Source organism: Dermacentor albipictus, unplaced genomic scaffold (assembly GCF_038994185.2).
Source record: "Dermacentor albipictus isolate Rhodes 1998 colony unplaced genomic scaffold, USDA_Dalb.pri_finalv2 scaffold_17, whole genome shotgun sequence".
NCBI classification, from domain to species: Eukaryota; Metazoa; Arthropoda; class Arachnida; order Ixodida; family Ixodidae; genus Dermacentor; species Dermacentor albipictus.
The window spans coordinates 11385907-11399727 of record NW_027225571.1 but is presented as its reverse complement, the minus strand read 5'-3'; the positions used below and the strand labels follow the sequence as shown (position 1 = coordinate 11399727).

The 13821-nt window shown below is 40.1% G+C and overlaps 1 long non-coding RNA gene across 1 annotated transcript; it reads right to left on the bottom strand.

The window, feature by feature from the left end:
• Positions 1-5529: 5529 nt before the first annotated feature.
• Positions 5530-13560, bottom strand: LOC135909424 (uncharacterized). The gene is made up of 3 exons (XR_011509648.1): positions 13004-13560; positions 11365-11501; positions 5530-6312 (listed from the first exon to the last, which is right to left on the bottom strand). It is a non-coding gene; the product is annotated as an uncharacterized lncRNA (long non-coding RNA).
• Between the last annotated feature and the right edge of the window lie 261 nt (positions 13561-13821).

Sequence of the window (13821 nt, the reverse complement as noted above, 5' to 3'; positions counted from 1 at the left end):
TCAGTATCCTTTCTTCTCGTTTCGAAGAACAGGAGCTTCATTTTAAAAATAATGAATTCACCTTGTTCAGCATCTCAGTGTGGTCTCAAATCTTATCACAGCATGTGTATTACTAAGTGAAGTTTTTGTCAAGATGATGATATAGCATGGGACCTAATTAGTAGCCTTTGTGTACAGATATATGACTAATTTAATAAATAGGCGGATTTTAAGAAGCACTTCTAACATGGTCTGAGCATGTGTTTAAAAAAAACTAATCTAGCATGATTTCAGGCATAACTGTTGCCCCTGAAAAATATTTGGATCATCTGCATTGGCATTGTTTTTAGAGAGCACCAATACTGCTTTGATAGAAGTAGCCTCATGGAACATGAAGCATCGCTTCTTGCTGAGTCAAGGAAATATTATCTACATATCTGAGGTGCATGTGTCATATGCTCGAATGCTGTTTAAAGGCTGCTAATGAGAAAATTACTTGACTTGCCTTCCAGAGATTGCTTCAGTAGTCTATGCTACTCGATCATAAACAATTTACCATAGTGAACATTCATCACAGTTGGCTTTGCAATGTTTATGCAAAATACCACAATTGCCTACTAGACATGTGACTGCACTAAAACTTGGAATTAATGACCAGTAAGATTTATGGGACAGCAAAACTTAGTTTATTACTCCTGTTTCTGCCATAGTTTCTTACAGTAATTACTAGAGGGAACTCTGGTGCTGGAGTCGCACCACCATGGGAATCATGGGAAGCACATGGATTTGTCTGATATTCGTGCTTGTGAATTCAGACGTTCTTGTGGCTTCGTATATTATACGCTATATAAATCTTATTGTCGTAAATTTCAGCGCAGTCTATACTCTTCGAAGTGCAGAAGACGGCGCCAACATGCGCAATTGCTATTAATTGCAACGATTGAGCTTGTCCAGGTGGGCAAATCGAAAGGCGCCAAGCGTCTTAAGGCGCTGGTACGCCGGAAATGAATTAATCAGGGCGTTGCACTCGCTTGTCGTTACATGCCTCCGTGGCTTAATGGTTTCGAACAGACTTCTGTTCTAGAGTTCCTGTGTTTGAATCCTGTCGTCGGATGATTTTAATGTTTATTTATTTATTACACAGTATATTGTTGAAAATGACTAGTTTACAAAGTCACAAAGCCGTTTGAAGCCAAACAGACGAAGTTTAGGCAAATCCATATACTTCCCATAATTTCCATGCTGGTACAGCCGTTCCTGTTTGATCTCCTGTGGACACTAACGTCGGAGTTCCCTCTAGTAATTATTGTATGAAACTCTTATTTCTGCACCTTGCTCGTGCAGAAGCGGCACACACCTGCTGCGTAAACATGCACTACCTTTCGGCCAAGTGCAGTGAATGCTGTGAACTCGCCCTGTACAAAGCCTGCACTAAGTAAAACAAATCACAACATGCAGTTGCTGCCACGTTGAACTGGTGGAATGAGTAGTGAAATGCAGCACCTCCTTAACTAGTTCAGAAAGTGCAGGTTATTCAAGTGGAGATTATATAGTAACAGAAGTTGAGTGATTCTGCATTACATTCACGAAATATACTTCATGATACTTTTCCATTTATTTCCTCAGTTATTAAGAATCCCTTTTGCATTGTTGGACAAAACTACAGAATGCCAACATATTTTCTAGCATTCACTGGTAGCAAACATGTCAAAACTTGTTCTAGTTTCTGGATTGCCTCTTTAGCCGTTAACCCCCAAGTTAATTCCGGAAAAATGTACCGAATTTTTTACGTACTCAATTTTTCGGTGTCATTCTCATTCTAAAAATATATTACTTAATTGGTCTCTGGTTAGAATAACACAAAAAGAGGAGCTGCTCTTGCGGGCAGCTTTCCCTCAATGCCGGCTGTAACTCATCTTTGACAATAAGAGCAGCGTAACATCGGGCAGAAAGAGTGGCGACTCGTCATTGGCGATATTGGTACTGCCTCCAGTCACTAGTACAGCTTGGGATCAATGGTTAAATGTTGCGACTTTGTTGCTGCCCAATTTTAATTCTGCAGCTGTTACACTTGGGTGTAGCGTGTGTATGTACGTGTGCATGCATTAAAATGATTTCACGCTAGAGCAAAGCAACTGTAGTGCAGAGAGGCATTAGTCATCTTTATATATTTGCTTTGTAAAGATGCACTAAGTTTATCTTTTGCAGTATAGACTTGGCGCTCATTGGCCAAAGATGCCCTTGTGCTACTAAAACCTATCAATTAATTCGCTTTCAGTCTGTGAGTTTTAATTTGTTTTTCTTGAACTGTGCAATTCCCACTCACTGGACCGCATGTCATCTGAGGTGTTCCTTTTTCAATCAAGAATGTTGAGGTTGTGTTTGTGTAACTCGATTTCTTGCCTCAAACGAGCTTGTGCAAACTGACCAAGCTGATAATTCTACCTGCTTATATATTAAATATGTTGCGGTTATGAACCCTCATAATGAATGACACAAAGTATAAAAATTTCATCTAATAAAACAATTTAATGAAATTTTTCTTGTTTTTCGTGTTCATGTTCACTTCTCTACTCTAGTGTCCTGTCTGCATGCCTCACCTCTTTTTTTGCATATTAAATATCGTATAAACTTCACCATGCTTTTTTACCACAATGCAGGGGGAAAAGGTTCCGGTAACACCATGCATTCAGTATGGTGGCCCAGATGTGCATGCAAGCAACCTCCTTCATGTGGACCAAGAACTACTCTGCAGTGTCTCGCAGACTTCCATGCGAAGCTCTCAACATTCTCGTCTCAGTGGAATGGCTGCTCATCTATCTGCGTGTCCATCACCAAGACGGCCAGTTGTAAAGCTCCTGTACCCGTTTAAGAAAGCTTAATGATTGTTTTATTTAGTTTTCACGGTTGGCCGTAGAATCTTAACATTGTTGATGTTTCTAACATTTTTACCTGGCACAAAGTGGTGCAATAACTTTAAACCAGTGTAATGTATTTAAATCATGCTCACTCTAATGCCTATCTGGTTTTGTTTGTGTTTAAGAAATTTGAATGTCTGATGAGGTAACGGCATTTGAATTTGTCATCGTGGCTCGTTTCAATGAGCTGCTAGGAAATAAAATGAGCTGCTAGGAAACTTATCACACGCCAGTTGTAGAATTTTTATTTTCATGACTAGAGTATACACGTTTCAAAAGATGGAAAGTGTGGAAAAAGCCTCAAGAACATAATCATCCTAGGATTGTCATGTCCTTACAACTCTGCAATGACTAATGCCTCATACATCTTGGGAGCACATTGGTCGCAATGCCTACAGGTATACTTGATAAGAGAATAGCTTGCACTCAGATTTGCGATTTGCCACGCAGTTGATGGCTGATGGCTTTTGTTTGTCGTCTTCATCTTACTACTATGTATTCAATATTCATTTAGATGTGCTGCGGTTTTTTGCAGTCACCTATATATATATATATATATATATATATATATATATATATATATATATATATATTCTTCGTTTCAATAAAAATTTAGTTGAGAGTTAGCGCTCATCCTGTCTGCTTCTAGTCTGTGTCCGCGTCACTTCGCGCTACAATCCTAGATCATGTTACTGTACTAACTCGCACAACTTTCTATCCTTGTGTTAAAGACACACTCAGACTTGTTCTTACTTATGTGACCGGTTATTTTTGTGCTTTATAATAAGATGCAGTGCTTTTCGAATGAAAACATGTAATAAATAGTTCGTAGTCAGGCTACTTAAAAAAACTGTTCTGCTTAAAATTTAATTGAGCAAGCCTGTGCCCATTATTTGGTGCTTATGTCTTTGTATTAGTATGGTTTTACTCCCTATTTTCCTTTTTACATTTAAAATGTGCAAACATTATTATGTAACCATTTCTCTTTAATGAAATAAATACTTTTCTTCTGACATTTCGTCACAAATTTTACAATGATTTTGTTCAATTAGGTAACCTTAGACTAGCTGATTGTTATTCTGGTAGCTTAACTTACAATGCCTGTGGTATATTCAATGCAAGCACATGGTGAAAAATAAACTAAATTATTGGGTATAAGCAGGTCACTGGCAGTAAATGGAGCATACATATATTTCAGGAAATAGTGCATGCTTATATATTGAACAGCATGCACAGCTACACATGCTGTTTTGTTCGTAAATGCTGAAACATTAATCGGCGTGGAAGCACTTTGTTCTTTGGCTTTCAGTGCTACCTTTAAGTCATATGTGAAAGTACTAGTAGAAGCATCCCGTGGAGATAAATGACAACTTTAATGAATAGAGGTATAAAATGTGTGCTTAAAACGGCAAAAAACTGCTTGACAGGCAAACGTATGTTTCTGTAGTACTGCACTTGTTACCGTCGCCAATCCATGCATTGCTTGCGCTCAATTGCATTCAATATGAGCTACAACAACGAGCTGTGGTGTCTTTCCCTTGGTCGAGCTGGGGTTGCGAAAATTTTTGACCAAGAAAAGTGGAGGTTTTTAATTATTTCTGAAATGCATGTAACCATGCTTTTGGCTGTGTGCTGTTTCCACGGCGTTATAAGTACTGGTGCACCAAGGTGCGGGAGATCCTGTGTCCTTAGTGCAGCGCGCATTGTTATTGCGCTCTGCATCCTGCCGGCAGTGTACTATCACTGCAGAGGAAGATTACGAAAAGCATGGCCTGTGTGCCTTGCTGCAATGGCGAAACCTTAAGTTGTTTGCCTGAAAGGGACGCACGTTATGCTACCAAATGACGGACCAGAAGCGCAATATGAGGACGCCTCACAGATTCTGGCTCATACTGAACAAGGTAGTACCATAGCTAAGGCTAGGCAGCATTCACAACAGCTAGTCTGGCCATCAACTACATGGCTGTAGCGAACGCTAAAATACTTGCAGGAATAACACCCTTTTGGAAGGCTGTTGTCCCTGCTACACCCATATTGAAAGGGTGGTGTCTGCGTTACACCCCATATAGAAAGGGTGTTGTTTGGTTTTACACCCATAGGCGAGGTGACGTCATATTAACACCCCTTCTTTTGTGGGGTGTTAATTTGCATCCCGTTGCTTGGGGTGTAGCAATACACCCAAAAAGGGTGTAACCCATGGGACAAGTCATTTACACCCTTAAGGGTGTTAAAATTTTTAGAGTGTACTAATACAAAGACATAAGCACCAAATAATGGGCACAGGCTTGCTCAATTAAATTTTAAGCAGAACAGTTTTTTTAAGTAGCCTGACTACGAACTATTTATTACATGTTTTCATTCGAAAAGCACTGCATCTTATTATAAAGCACAAAAATAACCGGTCACATAAGTAAGAACAAGTCTGAGTGTGTCTTTAACACAAGGATAGAAAGTTGTGCGAGTTAGTACAGTAACATGATCTAGGATTGTAGCGCGAAGTGACGCGGACACAGACTAGAAGCAGACAGGATGAGCGCTAACTCTCAACTAAATTTTTATTGAAACGAAGAATATATATATATATATATATATATATATATATATATATATATATATAGGTGACTGCAAAAAACCGCAGCACATCTAAATGAATATTGAATACATAGTAGTAAGATGAAGACGACAAACAAAAGCCATCAGCCATCAACTGCGTGGCAAATCGCAAATCTGAGTGCAAGCTATTCTCTTATCAAGTATACCTGTAGGCATTGCGACCAATGTGCTCCCAAGATGTATGAGGCATTAGTCATTGCAGAGTTGTAAGGACATGACAATCCTAGGATGATTATGTTCTTGAGGCTTTTTCCACACTTTCCATCTTTTGAAACGTGTATACTCTAGTCATGAAAATAAAAATTCTACAACTGGCGTGTGATAAGTTTCCTAGCAGCTCATTTTATTTCCTAGCAGCTCATTGAAACGAGCCACGATGACAAATTCAAATGCCGTTACCTCATCAGACATTCAAATTTCTTAAACACAAACAAAACCAGATAGGCATTAGAGTGAGCATGATTTAAATACATTACACTGGTTTAAAGTTATTGCACCACTTTGTGCCAGGTAAAAATGTTAGAAACATCAACAATGTTAAGATTCTACGGCCAACCGTGAAAACTAAATAAAACAATCATTAAGCTTTCTTAAACGGGTACAGGAGCTTTACAACTGGCCGTCTTGGTGATGGACACGCAGATAGATGAGCAGCCATTCCACTGAGACGAGAATGTTGAGAGCTTCGCATGGAAGTCTGCGAGACACTGCAGAGTAGTTCTTGGTCCACATGAAGGAGGTTGCTTGCATGCACATCTGGGCCACCATACTGAATGCATGGTGTTACCGGAACCTTTTCCCCCTGCATTGTGGTAAAAAAGCATGGTGAAGTTTATACGATATTTAATATGCAAAAAAAGAGGTGAGGCATGCAGACAGGACACTAGAGTAGAGAAGTGAACATGAACACGAAAAACAAGAAAAATTTCATTAAATTGTTTTATTAGATGAAATTTTTATACTTTGTGTCATTCATTATGAGGGTTCATAACCGCAACATATTTAATATATAAGCAGGTAGAATTATCAGCTTGGTCAGTTTGCACAAGCTCGTTTGAGGCAAGAAATCGAGTTACACAAACACAACCTCAACATTCTTGATTGAAAAAGGAACACCTCAGATGACATGCGGTCCAGTGAGTGGGAATTGCACAGTTCAAGAAAAACAAATTAAAACTCACAGACTGAAAGCGAATTAATTGATAGGTTTTAGTAGCACAAGGGCATCTTTGGCCAATGAGCGCCAAGTCTATACTGCAAAAGATAAACTTAGTGCATCTTTACAAAGCAAATATATAAAGATGACTAATGCCTCTCTGCACTACAGTTGCTTTGCTCTAGCGTGAAATCATTTTAATGCATGCACACGTACATACACACGCTACACCCAAGTGTAACAGCTGCAGAATTAAAATTGGGCAGCAACAAAGTCGCAACATTTAACCATTGATCCCAAGCTGTACTAGTGACTGGAGGCAGTACCAATATCGCCAATGACGAGTCGCACTCTTTCTGCCCGATGTTACGCTGCTCTTATTGTCAAAGATGAGTTACAGCCGGCATTGAGGGAAAGCTGCCCGCAAGAGCAGCTCCTCTTTTTGTGTTATTTCTAACCAGAGACCAATTAAGTAATATATTTTTAGAATGAGAATGACACCGAAAAATTGAGTACGTAAAAAATTCGGTACATTTTTCCGGAATTAACTTGGGGGTTAACGGCTAAAGAGGCAATCCAGAAACTAGAACAAGTTTTGACATGTTTGCTACCAGTGAATGCTAGAAAATATGTTGGCATTCTGTAGTTTTGTCCAACAATGCAAAAGGGATTCTTAATAACTGAGGAAATAAATGGAAAAGTATCATGAAGTATATTTCGTGAATGTAATGCAGAATCACTCAACTTCTGTTACTATATAATCTCCACTTGAATAACCTGCACTTTCTGAACTAGTTAAGGAGGTGCTGCATTTCACTACTCATTCCACCAGTTCAACGTGGCAGCAACTGCATGTTGTGATTTGTTTTACTTAGTGCAGGCTTTGTACAGGGCGAGTTCACAGCATTCACTGCACTTGGCCGAAAGGTAGTGCATGTTTACGCAGCAGGTGTGGTGCCGCTTCTGCACGAGCAAGGTGCAGAAATAAGAGTTTCATACAATAATTACTAGAGGGAACTCCGACGTTAGTGTCCACAGGAGATCAAACAGGAACGGCTGTACCAGCATGGAAATTATGGGAAGTATATGGATTTGCCTAAACTTCGTCTGTTTGGCTTCAAACGGCTTTGTGACTTTGTAAACTAGTCATTTTCAACAATATACTGTGTAATAAATAAATAAACATTAAAATCATCCGACGACAGGATTCAAACACAGGAACTCTAGAACAGAAGTCTGTTCGAAACCATTAAGCCACGGAGGCATGTAACGACAAGCGAGTGCAACGCCCTGATTAATTCATTTCCGGCGTACCAGCGCCTTAAGACGCTTGGCGCCTTTCGATTTGCCCACCTGGACAAGCTCAATCGTTGCAATTAATAGCAATTGCGCATGTTGGCGCCGTCTTCTGCACTTCGAAGAGTATAGACTGCGCTGAAATTTACGACAATAAGATTTATATAGCGTATAATATACGAAGCCACAAGAACGTCTGAATTCACAAGCACGAATATCAGACAAATCCATGTGCTTCCCATGATTCCCATGGTGGTGCGACTCCAGCACCAGAGTTCCCTCTAGTAATTACTGTAAGAAACTATGGCAGAAACAGGAGTAATAAACTAAGTTTTGCTGTCCCATAAATCTTACTGGTCATTAATTCCAAGTTTTAGTGCAGTCACATGTCTAGTAGGCAATTGTGGTATTTTGCATAAACATTGCAAAGCCAACTGTGATGAATGTTCACTATGGTAAATTGTTTATGATCGAGTAGCATAGACTACTGAAGCAATCTCTGGAAGGCAAGTCAAGTAATTTTCTCATTAGCAGCCTTTAAACAGCATTCGAGCATATGACACATGCACCTCAGATATGTAGATAATATTTCCTTGACTCAGCAAGAAGCGATGCTTCATGTTCCATGAGGCTACTTCTATCAAAGCAGTATTGGTGCTCTCTAAAAACAATGCCAATGCAGATGATCCAAATATTTTTCAGGGGCAACAGTTATGCCTGAAATCATGCTAGATTAGTTTTTTTTAAACACATGCTCAGACCATGTTAGAAGTGCTTCTTAAAATCCGCCTATTTATTAAATTAGTCATATATCTGTACACAAAGGCTACTAATTAGGTCCCATGCTATATCATCATCTTGACAAAAACTTCACTTAGTAATACACATGCTGTGATAAGATTTGAGACCACACTGAGATGCTGAACAAGGTGAATTCATTATTTTTAAAATGAAGCTCCTGTTCTTCGAAACGAGAAGAAAGGATACTGAGGGTCAAAATTTTTCTGAATGACAGCTGGAAGATGCCAGGGAAGGCACGTGGAAACTTATTTGTAATTTTCTATTTAAATGTAGAAATGATAAAGGGAAATGAAAATGGTAAAAAAAAAAACAACCAGGCATGGGGGTAGAACGAACCTACAGCCTTTGCATTAGGCATGCGTTGCACTAACCACTGTGCCACCGAGGCAGCATTCAACCATCCACAATGGCCCCTCAGATTGTCGACGCTCGAACACGGCCGTAGTACCACAGTGGTTAGAATATCACATGCGTAATGCGAAGGTTATGGGTCCGTTCCCCACCCACAGGTGAATATCTTTTAATCCACTTTCACTTACCTAGAATTTATCATTTCTATACTTCATATAAAAAACTTAAAACATGTTCCTGTATGCTTTCCTTGGCCTCATTATCTGCTGGCTTCTTCCAGTTCTGTTACTTCCAACATTTATACATATTCTAATCTGGTAAGTAAACAGTTTTGCATGATGCTGGAATGCAATATAAAACATTATTGCAGGGCCGTGTTATGTAGAATGCCTTATATTGCCCAGGCAAGGTGTATTAATGTCAATCTGAAAAAAAAAAATTCCCACTCAAGGCAGAAATGCTGTGTAGTGCTGTGTGGAACAGGGTTTACCGAAAACATCTTGTTCAGAAATAAAGCCACCAAACAAGGAGGAAATACGAAAACTAGATGAAAATTTGTGCAGTTGCATGTTAAAAATTTAGCACAGCAACAGATGACATAATGAAGGAAGTGCGAAGATGGTCTATTTTGGACACATGAGGCAATATACTTGAAAGATGCATATGAGCTTACACGTGGAGAAATATCGTTTATGTAGCAGCTAAACTACGAACAGGCCTAGAGCACACTGATACAAGGTGTCGAGCATGTAAATCTTATCATGCCCTTAAGTCAAAGAAACATGGCTGTTTCTCACGATTCGCTACACATGGCTGGCTCACACAACTTAGCCACTTCTATATATGCCTTGTAATTGCCAGGTGGTCTGTATGACATGCGCAAACTTTAAATAAGTACAAGTGCCTTGTAGCTGGACAGTACCAAGGTAATATCGTTTGTCATCGTTTTGAGGAAGTGAAACCAATTCTTGCATTTTTCCTAATTAGGTAATTAGGTATTAACAATTATTTAACTGCTCAAATATTTTATTCAAAGCAAAAGTGTCAGTGCGAAAATTGTAGAGCATCCTGAAAAATTCCCAATCCAGCTTTCTACTGCTCAGTAGGTGCAACAAATTTTTCTTTTCAAGCTTGAAAGAAGCCAGTGAACACATGCAAGAAGTGCCATGCAACTAACCGCTCGTGCACCTGAACACCATTTGGCTCCTCCTTTCATGCTTGAAAAAAAACTTTTTGAAAAGAATATTTTAGAAATTGATTAACTATTATTGACTATGTTCTAGGCAAAATGCATGAAATAGTGTGACTGCCACTTCCATTTTCGGCGACATGAATTGACTCCATTTGCATGTCCAAATCCAGCTATACATGGTGCGTGTTTTGAGCTGGTTCTGTAATTTAGGCTGGTTTTGACTAATTGAAGCTTCACACCTTAATAATGGAGTCAGCCTAAAAAGAAATTGGTACATAAACAGTCGCTGTCAGTACTCCATACAACTTAGTGCAAAGTGCTTGTGAGCCAAGAAGTTGGTAGTTCTAAGCAGTATTTCTCATTTTGACCTGGTGTTATAGCCCACTTACTATGATGCCATGCTGCTCAGTCATGCTGGTCCCAGCTTCAATCTAGGCCATGGCAGCTGCCCTCCAATGAGGGTAAAATGCAATACCGCTTATGCCCTTAGATTCAGGTGTACATTAAAGAAGCCAGGTTCCCAAAACTTTAGGTTTTGGAATGTAAAAGCCCATAATTTCATTTTAATATCTAAAGGTGCTTTATTAGGAGCAGGAGCATCATTTTGAGCTTTTACTGCACTGCCATGGCACCAAGAAGCTCCAAGTAAATAAAAACAATTTCTTAGACAATGTACATATCTTGCAAACAATTACAAACACTTCTCTGCATGCACCTCCGTTGCTGTTATATTTAGATCCGTATGCCAAGGCGGGTTATGATGTTAGAACATGTTTCAATTTTTTTTTACCGCTTTAAAGTTGGTTATTTTGCATCTCACTGTGTGTCAAACGCACATTTCAGTGCATCAATTTCTTCAGAAAGTGCGCTCCCCTTTATTTATTTGTGCATGCAAAAAGGGTTCAGAAGAACTGCTTTCTGAAGGTCTGTATAACAAGCAAAAAACAATTCTATGTAGGCTGCACAAAGAGAAAGGATTGGTTTGTAAATTTGTTATTTAGTTCTTAAAAAAAGAGGCAGCTGTCAGTATTCTGTTCCAAAGTAAAAATTACCCCTACCTGGCTCTGCTTCATTTTCCGATGTTGATGGTCCATTCGGGGGCACTCTACTGATAGGCTGCACTTTGGCGATGTCGGGTGTGCTGTCACCAGGCCCAAGGTCGATCGACATCCTCACCAAAAGTCGAGTCCAAACGCTATGAAAGAAATATCTCATCATTTTGCTATCAGTTTTGTCATCTTGCGTGTTTCACACACGGCCGTCAGTGAAATATTTCGTCAATTGGATACTGAAAGAAATTCAAGCATTTTCTGGCAGCCAAGCTGATGATGATGATGTGTGGTGTTTTATGGCGCAAGGGCCAGGTTTGGCCAAAGAGCGCCATGACAAGTGGTAATGTTGACGATGTATTATGGAAGATGTGACTTGGCTGTAAACTGGCCTAAAAATTGTCGCTGTAAAGTGCGTAAAATTTACGTGCTATAAAATTATGGCGATGACTAATGACGAATACTATTAACATTAAAATCCATCGTGGAAGAATGATGCAACATAGAAAATATATAGGATGGTAAAATTACTTGGAGCACTGCTGCCTCTCCGGAGTCCTTGAAACACAAGGGCCTAGAGGCATGTGCTATACGAAAGAGCTATCACAGCGGCATCCTCTGAAGAGAGGGCGGCAGCCAAGCTGAATACACAGTAAATGGAGAACATTAAAGAGCAAATGCAGTTGTCACATTAGATTGATCAAGTACAGCAGAAATGGAAATAAATCAGTGATACTGTGTCTGTTGGCTTTGAATGCAAGAAACGTAAAAACAGGAACTTGCAGCCACGCCACTTTGAATTTCCCGCGTTTGCTACACCTCACAAGTTTGGCATCGTCCGGTACTCGGGGATAGTAACCGCTTAAAATCAAGATGAACGAGCGTCGGCATAAATTAACAGGATACTTAACCGGGCAATATAGGCGCATAAAAACTCGCGTATCGAAGCTACTGTCAATTACCCGATGACGCATCTGGGGGCGGTGCAGTTTGGGCGAACAATTCAAAAAGGAATGCGAGTTTCACTTGTTTCACGCCTACTAAGCTAACACAGAATTTGAGTTTCTTACTAAACTATGCTGGATATTTACGCTCCGAATAAAACGCTGGAAATTTTGTTACCTCATATTGCTTACGTATGAGTGAGGAAATTGCTTTTATTGTGTTCTACCCAGACGTCACGCAGCAGCTACCACTCTCATGCAACAAAAGCATGAAAGTGGTACTCGTGACACCGAAAACAAACATATACAGCACCAACGTTACGCTCCTTGGAGTTGGAACTAAGCACGATCAAGCCAGTTAGTTTTCTAGCTTTCATAACGCCATGAACACGACCAAACATCGAGCGAAAAAACTCTCTGCTCTCGAAAATTATTATCGCTTCCATTTATATACCTATCGCTGCCACAAGCAAAAGTCAATGGGCTAGCTGTCCACAAACCGCAGATTAGACTGACAGCAACATATTACGGTAACGTAAAACAATTTCCACGCTGACTTAGCAGCCGCGGTGTGCTCTAAGTGCCAAAGTTCTCGTTTGCCGCTCGAAATTCACACCATGATCACGGGCACTGCATCTTTCACATGAAATATTGCACGCTTTGCTCCGGAGCTCAATAGGACGGCGAAACGCATTTGCACGTACCTGAAATCCGCATGCCGGAAACCCGTCGACGCTTCCGAGAACGGGGCGCACAGCCATACACCCGTACGGCAGCTTGACTTGGACGTGAGGCACTTCTATCAAACATTTCACATGCGACATGTTTCACACCGATTGCGCGAGCACCAGAAAATGACGCAGGTTGCATTGCGACGCCGAGCAGACGTGCAGCCACCGATGAGCTGTGTGCGCGGATTGCAGAGAACAAAACCATACGAAACGTTAGGCGCGAGAAGATGGCGGCTCTCGTTGCGGCCGTTGTGGAGACGAAGCGGACGAAGCAATGACGCGCGAATGAATGTTGCCAACCGTTGATTCCGCGTTATGCCGGCGGTGGTGGCTTTAGTGGCGTGTGTTGCGGCTGTCTAATTTTTTATTTCTTTTCCCCAAACAGTATAGCTAAGATCAGTTCTTTGTTTGAATTTTTAGTTGTGTCGTTTGGCATTATCTTTGTCTTTTTATGCTATTAAGCGGCCAATTATGGCCTCCCAGGTTCGCGCGCAAATCTCAGAGGCCATAAGACAACTCGTTCGAAAAGGCCGTTATTGTCGTTGTTAAGGGGGGATGCTAGGCTCAAGGGTCAACTTTTGAACTACTGCATCAATTTTTATCAAATTTTCAGCGACTGTTTATAATCTGCTCATTAGAATATATTCAACGTTTCAATGCGCTAGCTCAAACAGACAAAAAGTTATAGCTCTCATATTCAGCAATCATGTGTCTCAGCTTAGGAAAACTATCATTTCAAAAATAATGGAGATATATCAACTGTTTGTAATTAGATATCTTCTAGATGGTTC